The following is a 14,336-nucleotide window of genomic DNA, read 5'->3' as shown; positions in this document are numbered from 1 at the left end:
GTGTGTTCAGCGTGGAGACTTTTTCACTCACACAGGGGTGTGTTCAGTGTGGAGACTCACGGTTCTCAGTGAAACAGAACTGTCTTTAATTACGTCTTTTCTGTTTCATCATTATTGTTTTTCTGTAATTATACCGAGTATTAGTGGGGAGGTTATTTACAAGTTATTTACACCGCAGACATAACGGAGATGTCTGCTCTGCTGGTTTTAAAAGATTGTTTTATTTTAATTGAGATTGTGACACAGAGGTGACACATCTCTATCTCTGAGACTGTAAGACATAGAGGATGTCTACTGTGGTATACCCCATCATCCATATCTGTCTCCTTTATGATGTATGTCACAGTACACATCGCTGAGGCTAATCAACTGAGTGAATAGGAAGAGAGATGGTTGGAGTCTAGTAAAAAGCACAGTCGATATGGGGACCAATATTGATCAGAGATATTGATCGCCCTGTGGGAGAATTCAGGGATGGCTTTTTCTAATGGCTTTCACCGTCACACTTGATGCTTGGGTGTTTTTTTTTTCTTTTAATTAGAAAAAAAAGGAAACAAAGCATTTGTCAAGCACTGGAACACAACAAGATGTCATAAAAGCTGGAGTAGAGTTGCCTTTCATACCCTCAGGTTTACACACACACTGGCCTCTCTGATGCATTGCTAAAGAAAACACACCGTGGAGAAATTCAGAAGAAACACAGGGCGTTCAATTATAGCGCTCACAAAACACAGTCCGGCTAAACCTTCACCATCCTCTCATTATTACCCTCCACATCCCAACTCACCAGTTTCCTTGCCAAGAGCACTTCCTTTGAGATGCAATAGCTTTTCTCTGGAGTGGCATTTCTATAGAGCCCCCCCAGATAGAGCTGATTGGCTGGTATTGACACCTGCCCTCCCCAGTCTCCCACAGTACTTTGGCTAATCCCTTAATAAAGTGGTGAGCGGTGGTGCCACAGAGGGACCCCGGATGACACACTGTTCGCAGGTTACAGACGAGGAGCTATCGATGACCAATCAAACGCTGCGCTCAGGGCCACTACACAGCATTTCTTAAGCCTTTGGGAATTTTAAATGAAACCCACAAAACAAACGACGCTGCTTAATTCCATTCAATGGCAGGCTGAGACAACCATGGATCTTTCACAAAATCACAATATTAGAGAGCTATTTAAAATCAATTTTATACAGACACAAAGCTAAGGATTTCTCTAAAACGTAGCGACATAGGGACAAAGTTTCATTTTTCTTAGAGTCAGATTGTAAATATTAAAATGTAACAGTAGAGTTCTGCCACAGTCCTGAATGGGTTTTCTAAACGATGTCATTTTTCCTCCTGGGGAAAGCCTCTGACACTTGAATGAATGTAGTTCATTAATTCAGCGATGGTGAGATCAGTCTGCAGTGAATGTAGTTCATTAATTCAGCGACAGTGAGATCAGTCTGCAGTGAATGTAGTTCATTAATTCAGCGACAGTAAGATCAGTCTGCAGTGAATGTAGTTCATTAATTTAATGACAGTAAGATCAGTCTGCAGTGAATGTAGTTCATTAATTTAATGACAGTAAGATCAGTCTGCAGTGAATGTAGTTCATTAATTTAATGACAGTAAGATCAGTCTGCAGTGAATGTAGTTCATTAATTCAGCGACAGTGAGATCAGTCTGCAGTGAATGTAGTTCATTAATTCAGCGACAGTGAGATCAGTCTGCAGTGAATGTAGTTCATTAATTCAGCGACAGTAAGATCAGTCTGCAGTGAATGTAGTTCATTAATTCAGCAGCAGTGAGATCAGTCTGCAGTGAATGTAGTTCATTAATTCAGCGACAGTGAGATCAGTCTGCAGTGAATGTAGTTCATTAATTCAGCGATGGTGAGATCAGTCTGCAGTGAATGTAGCTCATTAATTCAGCGACAGTGAGATCAGTCTGCAGTGAATGTAGTTCATTAATTCAGTGACATTAAGATCAGTCTGCAGTGAATGTAGTTCATTAATTTAATGACAGTAAGATCAGTCTGCAGTGAATGTAGTTCATTAATTCAGCGACAGTGAGATCAGTCTGCAGTGAATGTAGTTCATTAATTCAGCGATGATGAGATCAGTCTGCAGTGAATGTAGTTCATTAATTCAGTGACAGTAAGATCAGTCTGCATCTCTCGCACGGCTGTGGAGAGATTTTGTTTGTAGAATCTTTAAAAGGCCCTTCGAACTCTGCAGAGAGAATGAGAGCCTTTAAACCGATGGCGCCTTCAACGACAGCCACAAGTCACATGTCAGGTGTCGCGTGTGACTGATAGCATCATCTGAACTCTGAGGACGCTGTTTTAACTGAGTTTGGCTGTTGACCTGCGGATTGCTGTGAGGAGTAGCAGGTGTGACGGAGGTCTGGCAGACTGGACAGGCTCCCTGGCCTGACTGAGGTTGCGTGTCTCTGGGCAGTTAACATCAGCATGTCTGTGTCACTGCTGGGAAAACACTGACAGCGAGGAAGCAGATGATGCAGCGTGTGGCCCTTAATGCCCTCAGCAACTGCGTCTTCAAATCCACCTTATCTCCATGACGCTGAGAGAGGAATTTTCAAAACTGCCTGCTCTTTAATAGGGAGCGTGAGATGTGAGCTTTCCATTCTGTGAGGAATGAATGTACATCACAAACAGAAGTATTTAAAAAAAAAGAGGGAGAAAGAGAGGGAGGGAGAGAGAAAGAGAGAGAGAGAGAGAGAGAGAGAGAGAGAGAGAGAGAGAGCAAAAACAGCCTTTTTTGCCTGAGGCAGAGTACATAACCGAAGGACACGACAAAAAGACAAGACCCAGAAAAAGACAGGGAGGGAGACAGATAAATGAAACAGAACCATGTATGAATTCACCACAGAAACAGAACATTATAAGAGTGATCAAACATGTGTGAACCCAAAGCAGGTCAGAACCATGTATGAATTCACCACAGAAACAGAACATTATAAGAGTGATCAAACATGTGTGAACCCAAAGCAGGTCAGAACCATGTATGAATTCACCACAGAGACAGAACATTATAAGAGTGATCAAACATGTGTGAACCCAAAGCAGGTCAGAACCATGTATGAATTCACCACAGAGACAGAACATTATAAGAGTGATCAAACATGTGTGAACCCAAAGCAGGTCAGACCAGTACTCTGGTGTACTGTCACTGGTTTACTGGTTTACTGTCACTGGTTTATATGTTTACTGTCACTGGTTTACCCGAGGGCTACACCGGGGAGGAGCATTAATCACTGCAGGTCAATGCTACTGCAGGCTCTTTAACTTAAAGTCTTCACTGGTCCAAACACATGTCAGCAAAGCCACAGTGATGATGTAATGACACACATACAGACCAAGTCTGGACTTTGACATGATCTAGTGAACAGAATGAATTTCCCTTGAGAGCATCAGGAACTCACAGGACACGCAATGAGGCCAGAACTACGCTTGACCAGATGAATTTTCACAATAAGACCAGCAGATGTCTCCAGTATCATAACTGGATTTGGGATTTTTAAGATGAAACTGACTAAACTGAAACTGCACCAGTAAGACCGCATAACAAATGGTTGAAACCATAATGTATCTTTTTTCAGTGAGACAGAAATGCATTTTGGATCCATAAAGAACTATTGTCATATATTTCTTCCCAAATGTCTAACTGGAAGAGAGAGTTCACGGTGCAGAGTATGGTGAAGTCCAATAGAAGTGAGGACTGGTCCCGAATTGACAGCAGAGAAACATTTGCTTCACGTTGATTTGCAGCGTGGTTGAATCCCACAATCAAATAAACCTGTTGTGTTCAGTTCTGAAACGTCAAACAGATTCAGGTTTGACAAATGAGCGAGACACTGCGCTCTCTCACACATTAAACTAAACACCTTTGGTGGTGATGATGATGATGATCTGCTCCCTGATTGGATGGCATTTAGCAGTGCGTTCATCCTCAAGGTATTCCACGCACAAAACGGCAACACCGTTTTCACACTTAACGCCAGCGAACGACTCAAATCCGGGGCGACCCCCCTGGCGTTCTCTGTGCTGCAGAGTGAAGGAGGTGTGTGTAAACGGTTTGTGACTGTGTGGGAAGAGGAGCAGAGACATGGAGCAGACTCCAGCGCTGTGGTGCTTTGATGTTATGGAGCTGTGGAGTCAGCTGGTATTCATCAAATGTTCTATCCTGATTGGATCTGGCCTCAGTCTGCAACTGCATGGCCAGCCGGTGATTTGACATGACTGTGCGTGACAGAGAAAAGCAGCCACTGAGTGGGGTGATTACTTACGCACGTCAACAAAAAACAATATTTTCCTGCGAATATAACTGATAAGGCATTCAAAGGTTGCAAAAAGGATATTAATGGTGTAATGTCAACAGGTTGCTCTATTATGGTAACTGTATGACTGGTGTGACTGGTGTGAAAGCCAGTTGTGGCCGTTCACTGGTTTCCCACTGGTAAACACGTCAGATCAGAAATTGTTGGTTTAACGCTCCACGTCCACACTGATGTTACACAGTATAACCTAAGGAGTAAATCCAAGGCAACTGTTACTATGGAGATGTGTTTTCTCCACGGAGGTCTATTCAGGCTGAGTCTCAGGTGAGAACGTTCAGGAATATTATCCGTGTGAAAATATTTCAAATGGGGAATTTAGTGGACAGAAAATGCTTAAGTCTTCAGACATATTTTGATGTATTGATCAGCTTGCGTTCAGGAGAGCCCGTATTTGACTTTAACACGCTCAAAACAACAGTCATAGGACTGCATGTGTAAAAAAGGCCTGTTCTATCAGATCTGTTGTTATAGTGTTTCCAGTTTCTAAACCTACCAAGCAATTATTCATTTTATCCACCTGACCAGACACACCACTCAGCTGTTTATATGGCTGATAAAATGACAGGCGTATCTAAGTTGTTAATTTTGTGCCAGATGGTTATATGCAAACATTAGTGGATAAACCCTGCATGACAATGTCTACATGCTGTGCGCAAATCAAATTGCTTCCACAAGGTGGTGCTAGTGTCCCATTTCTCAATGTGTGCACAGCAGATGCAACTCATGAGACAGACTAAATTTATTAATATTTTGATTTTGTGGGATTGTAACACTCTAGAGCCTCCTAAACCATTATATCACACAGGAATCCTGCCGTGGTTAATCCTTTAAATGAGAAACATATCAGTCAACAAACAGGGGTTTCTGCTGTTGCCTGCCGGGCTCATTGGATATGGTGTAAATTTCTTTATTTGCACTTCAACAACAACAGCAAAAAAAAAAAAAAAAAAAAAGAAGGAAAAAAGTCTTTTGTTTTCAGACAAGGAACAGTCTTGCCCAACAAACCGTGTGACTGTGCCACATCCCTGTTACCATAGAAACTGATATGATGTCACAGCACCCTTTCATCTCTCTGGGACAGTTTTATAAAACTCCGTCAAACAAGGCCACATCTGTAGAAAAAATGCCCCAGATGACGACTGGAATGCAGTTTATGAGTGGGAGCAGTGCCTTCACGAAAGCTCGGCCATTGCTCACAACAGAAATTGAGTTTCTCAACATGAAGTTGTACTACATAGTTGTACTACAGAGTCACCAGTCCTACCGTTTTCACAGAGGAGCAAATGCATTTTCCACTGAGGATTACAACGCTTGTTTAATGAACTGACTCATACGAGTCTCTACTGTATTAGGGACGTCATCCAGATGCTGATGGCTTGTTTAAATTATACATATCAAAAGTGTTTAGCAGTGTTCTGGTTCTGGTTTTCATGAAAGCATAACATGTTTTACATGCAAAGCAAATTCTCTCCGATCCTTCTTCAAAAAGGAATACTGCGGCATTGCCAGAGGCACGTTGGAGTCCCCGTGCAACCTGCACCTGGACGCGAAACAGGAGCCGTCTCTCAGAACTCACGGGAAATGCCGGGTTTCTCACTGGAGCGGGATTTTGGGCTTTGATGGTTTTGCTGAGGGATGGAGACATGTTGGGCGGATCCTGAAGTGGGTGTTGTCCCTCCAGCTCAGGTCACCGCTCCCTCACACGCTGCTGTTTAACATCTGCTTCCATTTGGAGCGTCTGGAACAGGCCCCTCTAACCGAACATCGACGTCTGTGGTTCTTGGACAGACGCTCCTGTCGCCAGAACTCCAGCTATCGTGTTGCAGCGTTGGGTGTCTCAGGTTGAGGTTGTGTTTGTATCTGGATGTGGGAATATGTAAGAAAACACAGCTCATCTCTGGGCTGCTTTTAGAAACCCACGCTGATTTTAATAGAGTGGAAAAGCGTGAGCGAGGGAATCCATCAGCTTGGGTTTCTGATGGATGTCTTAGTCTCTGCTGTTTTCCTCCGTGGTGGCTAATATAACAGATCGTGTTTCTTGGAAAGAATTTGTTCTTCCATTGAGATGTGAAGCGCATATTGATTTCGGGGTGCGTCCATGTTTCCTGTCTGTGACAGGATTAGTGTTGGCCTGATGCATGCTTGGCTGTAAACTGGCCCTGCGATCAAGCCCATCTGTCTACAGCCGAACTGTCTTTACAGTGGACAACCAATACTGAGAAGTTACAGCCCGAAATCAGCCTCCTAAGATTCTGCGGAGATGAAATCATTCGTCTTGAATGCGTCGGGGGGGAAAAACAGATTGACTCTCGTCACACCATCGGCAAGATATCAGAGATCCAGGGTGTCAAGACTGGAGAAATTCCTCACAAATGGCCCATCTCTGGAGCTGTCATAAAAAAGAGCCAAGAGATCAAAACAGGCCCACATGTCTGATTAATGAGGATGCTCTGAACGCTGTCAGAGACTGAAACAGAGAGGAGGAATGTTATGCCGTTTGAGATTCTCTAATGATCATCAGCGATTCTCCAGACACCGGTTCACAGGCAGCACACGACACATTCTGTTTGATGAGACTTAAAGCTCCCATCTGCCTGAAGCCAGGCTGAAATTAAAACCATCCCAAAACTGTTAGCAGTATTAAAAAAAAAACCCAAAAAAACACCCCTTATCAAACAGACACAGATCCTGATGCAGTGCTGCTGAAACTGTCATACAGTCACTGTCTCCCGCCAGCATTCAGTCTGGACAACGGGCGGATTTAAGTGTCAAATGGAATATTACACTGTTGAATTTTCACATCTCCCTGGTGGTGTCTAATTCTCACTGACTGACTACAACACAATGACCCAATTTGTACTCTGCACTCACTGTCTGTACACGCGACTTAAGTGATATAGTGATACTGTGGACAGACAGGAATGGCTGTAATACATGAACTGGTCCTGGGCCAGTGGGGCAGTGGATTAACCCAAAGCAACCACTTCAGCCCCTATGAGGCTAACTTTTTGGTATTTCTTGTGAAAAACAATACGGGGATTCAGAACCATTCTCAAACATTGGTTTTACACTTGGGTTTCCCTCTTCTCTTCTTTTGCACTGAGAATGGCTGTGACCACATACCGGCATTAAACTATAAAATCTCCCCCTGGAACCCTGACACAGATGGAGAGCTCTGATTGGTGGACGTCTCTGAGGCAATGGGGGCTCTCTCACTGGGGGTTTGGCTGTTCGAGTGGTGCAATGCCCCAGGGTGGAGGTAAGCACTCTGGGCACAGAGCTGCCCACAGCTGTTGATGTTGGCTGGGGAAGGCAGTGGAATGCAGTGGGCTTGCTGATGGCGACTCCCCTCTGGGCTGGGTCCGGGCCAGCCTGCGGCGCATGCACAGACACCCTGCCAGGCAAAACCTCACAGAGGTCAGACAGAGGTGCCCCTACAACCGGCTGGATTGTCCGCACCGTGTTGTAAATTTGCCTTGGCCGACGCCAATAGTTCACCCTGATACTTAAGTCTTATTCGTTTGCCTGATTTCTCCCGGAGAGGCGCTGGTTGAGAGTCAGAGAGCCATGTGGTGTGTGGAGGAGAGTGTCTGTGAGCCTGTCGAGGTCTGGGGTTCTGGGGTTCTGGGGTTTATCGGTTAACGAGCCTGATTTCCGTGCTTTGTGGTGCAGCGTGCTGCTCCGTGGGGCGGTGCCTGTCTGCTCAGCGACATGTCGGTTCAGTCTGGGAGCCGCAGTCGGCCCCCACTGTTCTCTTTCGATCAAAGGTCTGGGGCAATTTCATTATGCAACAACCCCTGTAGTATTCCCCTATGACCGCGCCCATTCGCCCCCTCATGTGCCCCCAGCCACGTCCAGAACCCCCTCGGACACTATTCAGATAGCCAGCGTCATAAATACCCATAATTTATTTAATTTTTTCCTGGGGTGTTCCAAGTGTGCAATGCCCCCCCTCCCAGGCCATGGAGTTCCATGCCAAAAGAAATGTTTGCAGTTGTATGTGATTGATCTGCTCCACACAGCATGGCTTCTGAGGAAGAGTCATGTGGAGACTGTGCGCATGCCCTCTCTCTGTGTGCATGCTCTCTCTCTATGTGCATGCTCTCTCTCTGTGTTCATGCCCTCTCTCTGTGTGCATGCTCTCTCTCTGTGCGCATGCCCTCTCTCTGTGTGCATGCTCTCTCTCTGTGTGCATGCCCTCTCTCTGTGTGCATGCCCTCTCTCTGTGTGCATGCCCTCTCTCTGTGTGCATGCTCTCTCTCTCTGTGCGCATGCCCTCTCTCTGTGTGCATGCTCTCTCTCTCTGTGCATGCTCTCTCTCTGTGTGCATGCTCTCTCTCTGTGTGCATGCCCCCCCTCTGTGTTCATGCTCTCTCTCTCTGTGCGCATGCCCTCTCTCTGTGTGCATGCTCTCTCTCTGTGTGCATGCCCTCTCTCTGTGTGCATGCTCTCTCTCTGTGTTCATGAACTCTCTCTGTGCGCATGCCCTCTCTCTGTGTGCATGCTCTCTCTCTCTGTGCATGCCCTCTCTCTGTGCGCATGCCCTCTCTCTGTGGAGCACCACACTGGGCTGCTGGAGGACACAAGCGATTTGACTGTAGAATTGATGCATACACTGGAGAGATGTTGTGTAAGAATCTCTCACTTAATTAGCTCTAATGGTGGAAAATACACTCAACCATTCAGCTAGGTAGCGTCTCAGTGATTAACGGAAAGTGTGTGTGCATATTTGTGTGTGTGTGTGTGTGTGTGTGTGTGCGTGCATGCGTGCGTGTGTATATGTGTGTGTGTGTGTGTGTGTGTATGTGTGTGTGTGTGTGTGTGCGCGTGCGTGTGTGTGTGTGTATGTGCACGTGTGTGTGTATGTGTGTATGTGTGTGTATGTGTGTGTGTGTGTGTGTGTGTGTGTGTGTGTGCGTGTGTGTGTATGTGTGAGTGTGTGTGTGTGTGTGTGTGTTTGGAGGTGGTCGTTAAATATTCACGGTTGTGTTCCCCGTGTTTGTGCTATGTGAGGATATGTCAAAGCCAGTGAGGACATGAGTGTTTTCCACTTGGCCTCTTCTGCTCTCTGCTCTGGATTTTCCTTCAGCTGAACACAAAATGCGGACTTCAGGGACACTTAACATTCCTCTCTCCTTTTGGTACTCCCATGTGTACCATGCCATTATATACCTCATGATAAACTTAGTCATAAAAATTTCACTAAATGTACAGCCATATCACCATAAACTCTGTTTCGTTTAAACCAGGGAAGGGTTGATGACCAATCTTTCCAGCGGTCGGCAGTTAATCAGGGGGACCACGGTCTTCAGAACACAGTGGACATTTTCTGTGTTTAGCACGGACAGCGTGGAGCACCAGCGCTGCAGGGACATTCTGGGACAAACTGCATTAAAAAAAAAACAAAAAAAAACAAGACAAACTCTTGGAAATCATCTGCAAACACACACACAAAAAAATTAGAACTACTTTAGGACCTACTTCAACAACAGAAAACTGTGTAATTTGCAGACAGAACTTTGAGTGCAATGGCGAGAGACGTCAATATTTATTTACCATTGCCAGGCAATGACCGTGCTGTGTGTCAAACTAAAATCAGAGTGTTTCAAATGTACGTTTTCCCCCCCTAAAATTAGACCTCTTCAAATCAGTCAACAGTGCAGATTTCTGGTGGAAGAGCTTCACACCACAATCTGTCTCAACCCCTCTTCCCAAACTCCCCCCCCCCCTTCTCAGAAGGGCAGAGCACAGACAGCAGGAGACAATGAGAAGCAGCTCTGCACCATCCAAATAAACTGGGGAAAAAAAGAGCCAGAGGATCTCTGACGTGGGACGGCCTGCCACACACGCAAAGTCAACATGTACTGTTTCTCTAGCGCGGAGCAGCGTCACACAGCTCCGTGTGAAGGATGTTTAAACAGAGCTCTGTACCCATCATCTCTGCAGAGGAGCTAAACGCTATCTGCTGCCCAGAACACATGCATTCCTCAGAGAACTGCCGCCTTCCAGCTCCTCTCTGATCACTCCGACAGCCTCTTCCGAAAACCCCCCGGCGCCCTTTCTCGCTCTGACGGGTTCTAACTGCCATCGCACACGGATCTGTGTCAATCAAGTCAATGTTGCTTTGCTCTCAAATGCATGCATCCTTCTGTTTGAGAAATTCTGTATTATCCTTTTATAAGTGCGTGTATGAAGAATCTCTGATGCATTGTAAGCCATGGGGCATGTAAACGGAGTCCTATGGTGGCTTTGGTTCTTTCATCCTATTATCTGAATCAACTCCCCACAGTGCTCCTGCTGAGGATAGTGGAGGAGGCAGGAGAACACGACCACAGTTCTGTAAAAACACACAGAGCACTCCTCTTTTTCACAGTGAAACTCAGTTTTATTCAGACTGATGGTGTCTATTCTTCCCAACATGTTTTTAATCACTGTGGACATCCATTCATTTTTATGTCTTCCTGCCATCCATCCATCCATCCCACAATACAGTCCATTTCACTATTGACTCATATTCAAACAAGTAACCAATATAAAGTAAAAGGCAAAAAGTCAGAGTGCAGAGCTGGTAAGTGTCGTGTGAGCCGCTGACATGCTGAATTATGCCAGGAGAAAAATGCACGCAGTCATCGGTGCAGTGTGATTAAACCACTCTAGTCGTGTTAGCCCAAAGGCAACCATCTCTTGACTAATTGAGTCACAGGCCCCATTTACAATGTTATTCTACAGTTCACATTTCCATCGCTTTTAAAGAGGTTTCATAAATGGAATGTTTTGGACCTGAACAGACCTCTAATGACGTGGAGGGTTTTTTAATGTGTCCTCTAGGGAACAGGGAGAGTGTCTACATTTTGGAGGTGAATGGAAGTTTAGTGGAATGTCTGCAGCTCAATTTGGACTAATAATGGGGGTTAGTGTTATTATTTTGTTCCGAAAACCATTACTTTTATGGTGTCACATTCTTTGGTTTATTTGGGCTATAGCTAACTTATAGAATCGTTCTGAGGAATTTTCCCCTCTTGGAATTCAGGAGTGCTTTTCAGGAGAGACGAGGAGCCCAGAGACTTTTTTCATTCATTGTCAAAACATGATTTCTGTGAAGAAGCAACGTCTCTGAACGAGGCCAGAAAGCTGCAAAATATTTGAATTTTTTCATGGATCCCATTGACGTCAATTGACCAGACGAATAATATAATTAAAATAAGTCTCTAAATTCGGTGAAACATTGCTGACTTTAGAGTGATCAATATACAACAATACCAAAAAATTTTTAGCTGACGTCTGTGAGGAAAACATCCCACAACCAAACATCTGATCGCTTTGAGAGGAGGTGGGAGGGACTTCTTTAGATTAGCTTGACCTTTTTTGTGATCTTGTGTGTGTGTGTGTGTGTGTGTGTGTGTGTGTAGATTACCTTGATTCCCAAGACCAGGGCACTACACCCCTCCTCCTGCCGTCTCCCGCCCCCAGTGTGGACTCTGGGTCTTATTAACCTGTCCTGGAGAGTTTGTTTTTGCATGCCTGTGTGCGCGCGGCTGCCATGGCCTCTTCTAAAACCTACGAAGAATGCTGTCCAATGAGCCACTGCACGCTGGCCATCACTCTGGGGTGCTGAGGAGAAAAACAACAGGGGGTGTCTGCCCGAGCACAAGGCAAAACAAAGTCCGCTCCGTCAGGGGGCCACATTCAAATATGTGCTCTGCAAGTGTTCAATATTTTCAAAACATGAAACTCCAGGCTTTCAAACATTCCTCGCTCTGTTTCTGTCATACCTGTCTTTTGGATGTTTGCATTCCAGGCACAACGGGGGGGCGGGGGGGGGCCTGTAGCGCGGCTGTGGGGGGATCTGTGGAACGGCGAGGGGGACGCAGACACGTGGGGTCTGTTTGCGGCAGGCTGCGGAGATTACGAAGCCATTTTAGAGCGAACGGACTGTCAAGGTTCTACGATGACAGCTGAGAAAAATCCTCAGATGCTCTGTAGTCTTTGGCCAGAAAGAACCCATCTTACCCATTGATCTGAACAAAGAATGCTGCACCGAATATTCCAAAATTTCTCAAGACTAAACAGTCAACAGAGCCAAAACGTGAGGAGTGTTTTTATAACCTTTACATTATTTCAGATCCAAGCACTGAGGCTGCTGCTACAATGCTCTGACATGTGGAGACTTCAGATGTGTGGTTCCAGTCTCTCTCTTTTACTTAGATGGAACATCACGGCTTGGGTACCTGAGAGAAAGGGAATGGTCCAGCTGTTAGAAAACATTTCGTGTATTTCTCTCTGAAGATGTTCGGTGAATTTTGTGTGGATTTCTGTACAGAGAGAACTCTTAGGAGGAAATGTTCTCTCTCTCTCTCTCTCTCTCTCTCCCTCAGACTTCTTCCGTCACTTAGCTCAGGAACTATTTTAATTATTAATTGTTCATTGTTCTTGTGTGTATCTTTTTTTATTTTAAATAAGCAATGCTGAAAGCCAAAACAAATTCAGTCTGTCCGTGGTTTTAATTCACTGTATCAATAATTTACTGAAGAATTAAGAATTTATCTTCGGTTCAGTATACCAAATACACTTCATCTAAAACCAAAACTTGAAAACCTTTGATGGTTTTGGGTTAATGCTCAGTCAACAACCAAACAAGATGGCAAATACTCCCTTCTCTCTGCCGCTGTCATAATTCAGCTCTGCTGATAAAATATTACCCTGGGAATATTAGTGTTTGAAAGCAGGGCTCTCGCCTCCTGCTCCACAATAACAACATGTCAAATTTCAGTGAGGTCAAAATCCTGCTTTTAAGACACTTGAGCTTCACAATAAAAGCGGTTAATAGAGTTGGCTCAGAGTAACACGAACGAGGAGAAATCTGAGAAAATTGTGGTCATGCCTCAGGTTTGCAACTTTTGTTTCAAAATAGAAAGACATGAACCAGAAACAAAACCAGTGACTCTGGAGTCAGCTCAACCCAACCAGAGCAGAGCTGAATGTGCTGGCTATATGGGTGTTCTGACAGGCAGGGAAAGAGCATGTCCAAACAACCGCTCCATACGCACGGATAATACGTCACGCCACTCGACGCACACTGAACAGTCAAACACACAGGGACTGAATATAAGAGAAGGATTACTTTTTCATAGGGGAAAACAGAATGTGAAATGTTGAATATAAAACTTTAATTTTCCCCTTTAATAAAAAGTAAATGAGCATCATCCAAACCTCTCATTGACTGAGGAGTGTAGTGAAACACTCATGTACATTTAAACCATTGTCACTAAACTCTGTCTGACAGACACAAAACATTGTCACTAAACTCTGTCTGACAGACACAAGCTTCGAAATCGCCCCTCCCTGCCCTGCGTAGAGAGAGCACTTCATTCCAAAATATGTTTCGAATCATCCATGGAAGTGGAAGATGTAATATTTCTTCCTTTCTTTCTTTTTCTTGTGGAAAATGAAATATTTTATGATTGTTAGTGTCCCCCCGGCTTTTGCCAGTTTTCTCAGTAAATGTAATATTCTGCTCGTTCGTGACACCACGGTTGGGTGTGAAAAGACACGAGGAGGCCAAATCACGCTCGGGGTCATTAGAGTTTCCGTGGCGATATCATGGCAACCATTTTGTTTGTTTGACCCGCATGTGAAAATGATCCTACCGGCTTTTAGTGACACATCCTTCACTTCAGCCCTGGTAACACTGATCCTCAGCACAGGATGAATTCAATTCGTGTTTCACATGCAATGTTATCCGATATTGTGTCGCAACAGAACTGAATTCATTCTTGTTCGACATGGTCGTGAGCGCTTTGATCCTCAAAGTTACCATAACCTTAAAAGGGACACGGCTTCATAGTTCCACACTCTTTAACAACCATATAACAGCACATTACCTATAGTTTCCTTATGAACGTTATGACTCTGGTGTCTCTTCGTTACTCTTTCCGCCCGTAGACCTTTGCTCTGTACGTTTACCTTGCACACAAATCCCGTCCATCTGTCTGTGA

This window comes from Chanos chanos, chromosome 1 (assembly GCF_902362185.1).
Source record: "Chanos chanos chromosome 1, fChaCha1.1, whole genome shotgun sequence".
Lineage (NCBI taxonomy): Eukaryota > Metazoa > Chordata > Actinopteri > Gonorynchiformes > Chanidae > Chanos > Chanos chanos.
This window is presented reverse-complemented; position numbering follows the sequence as displayed.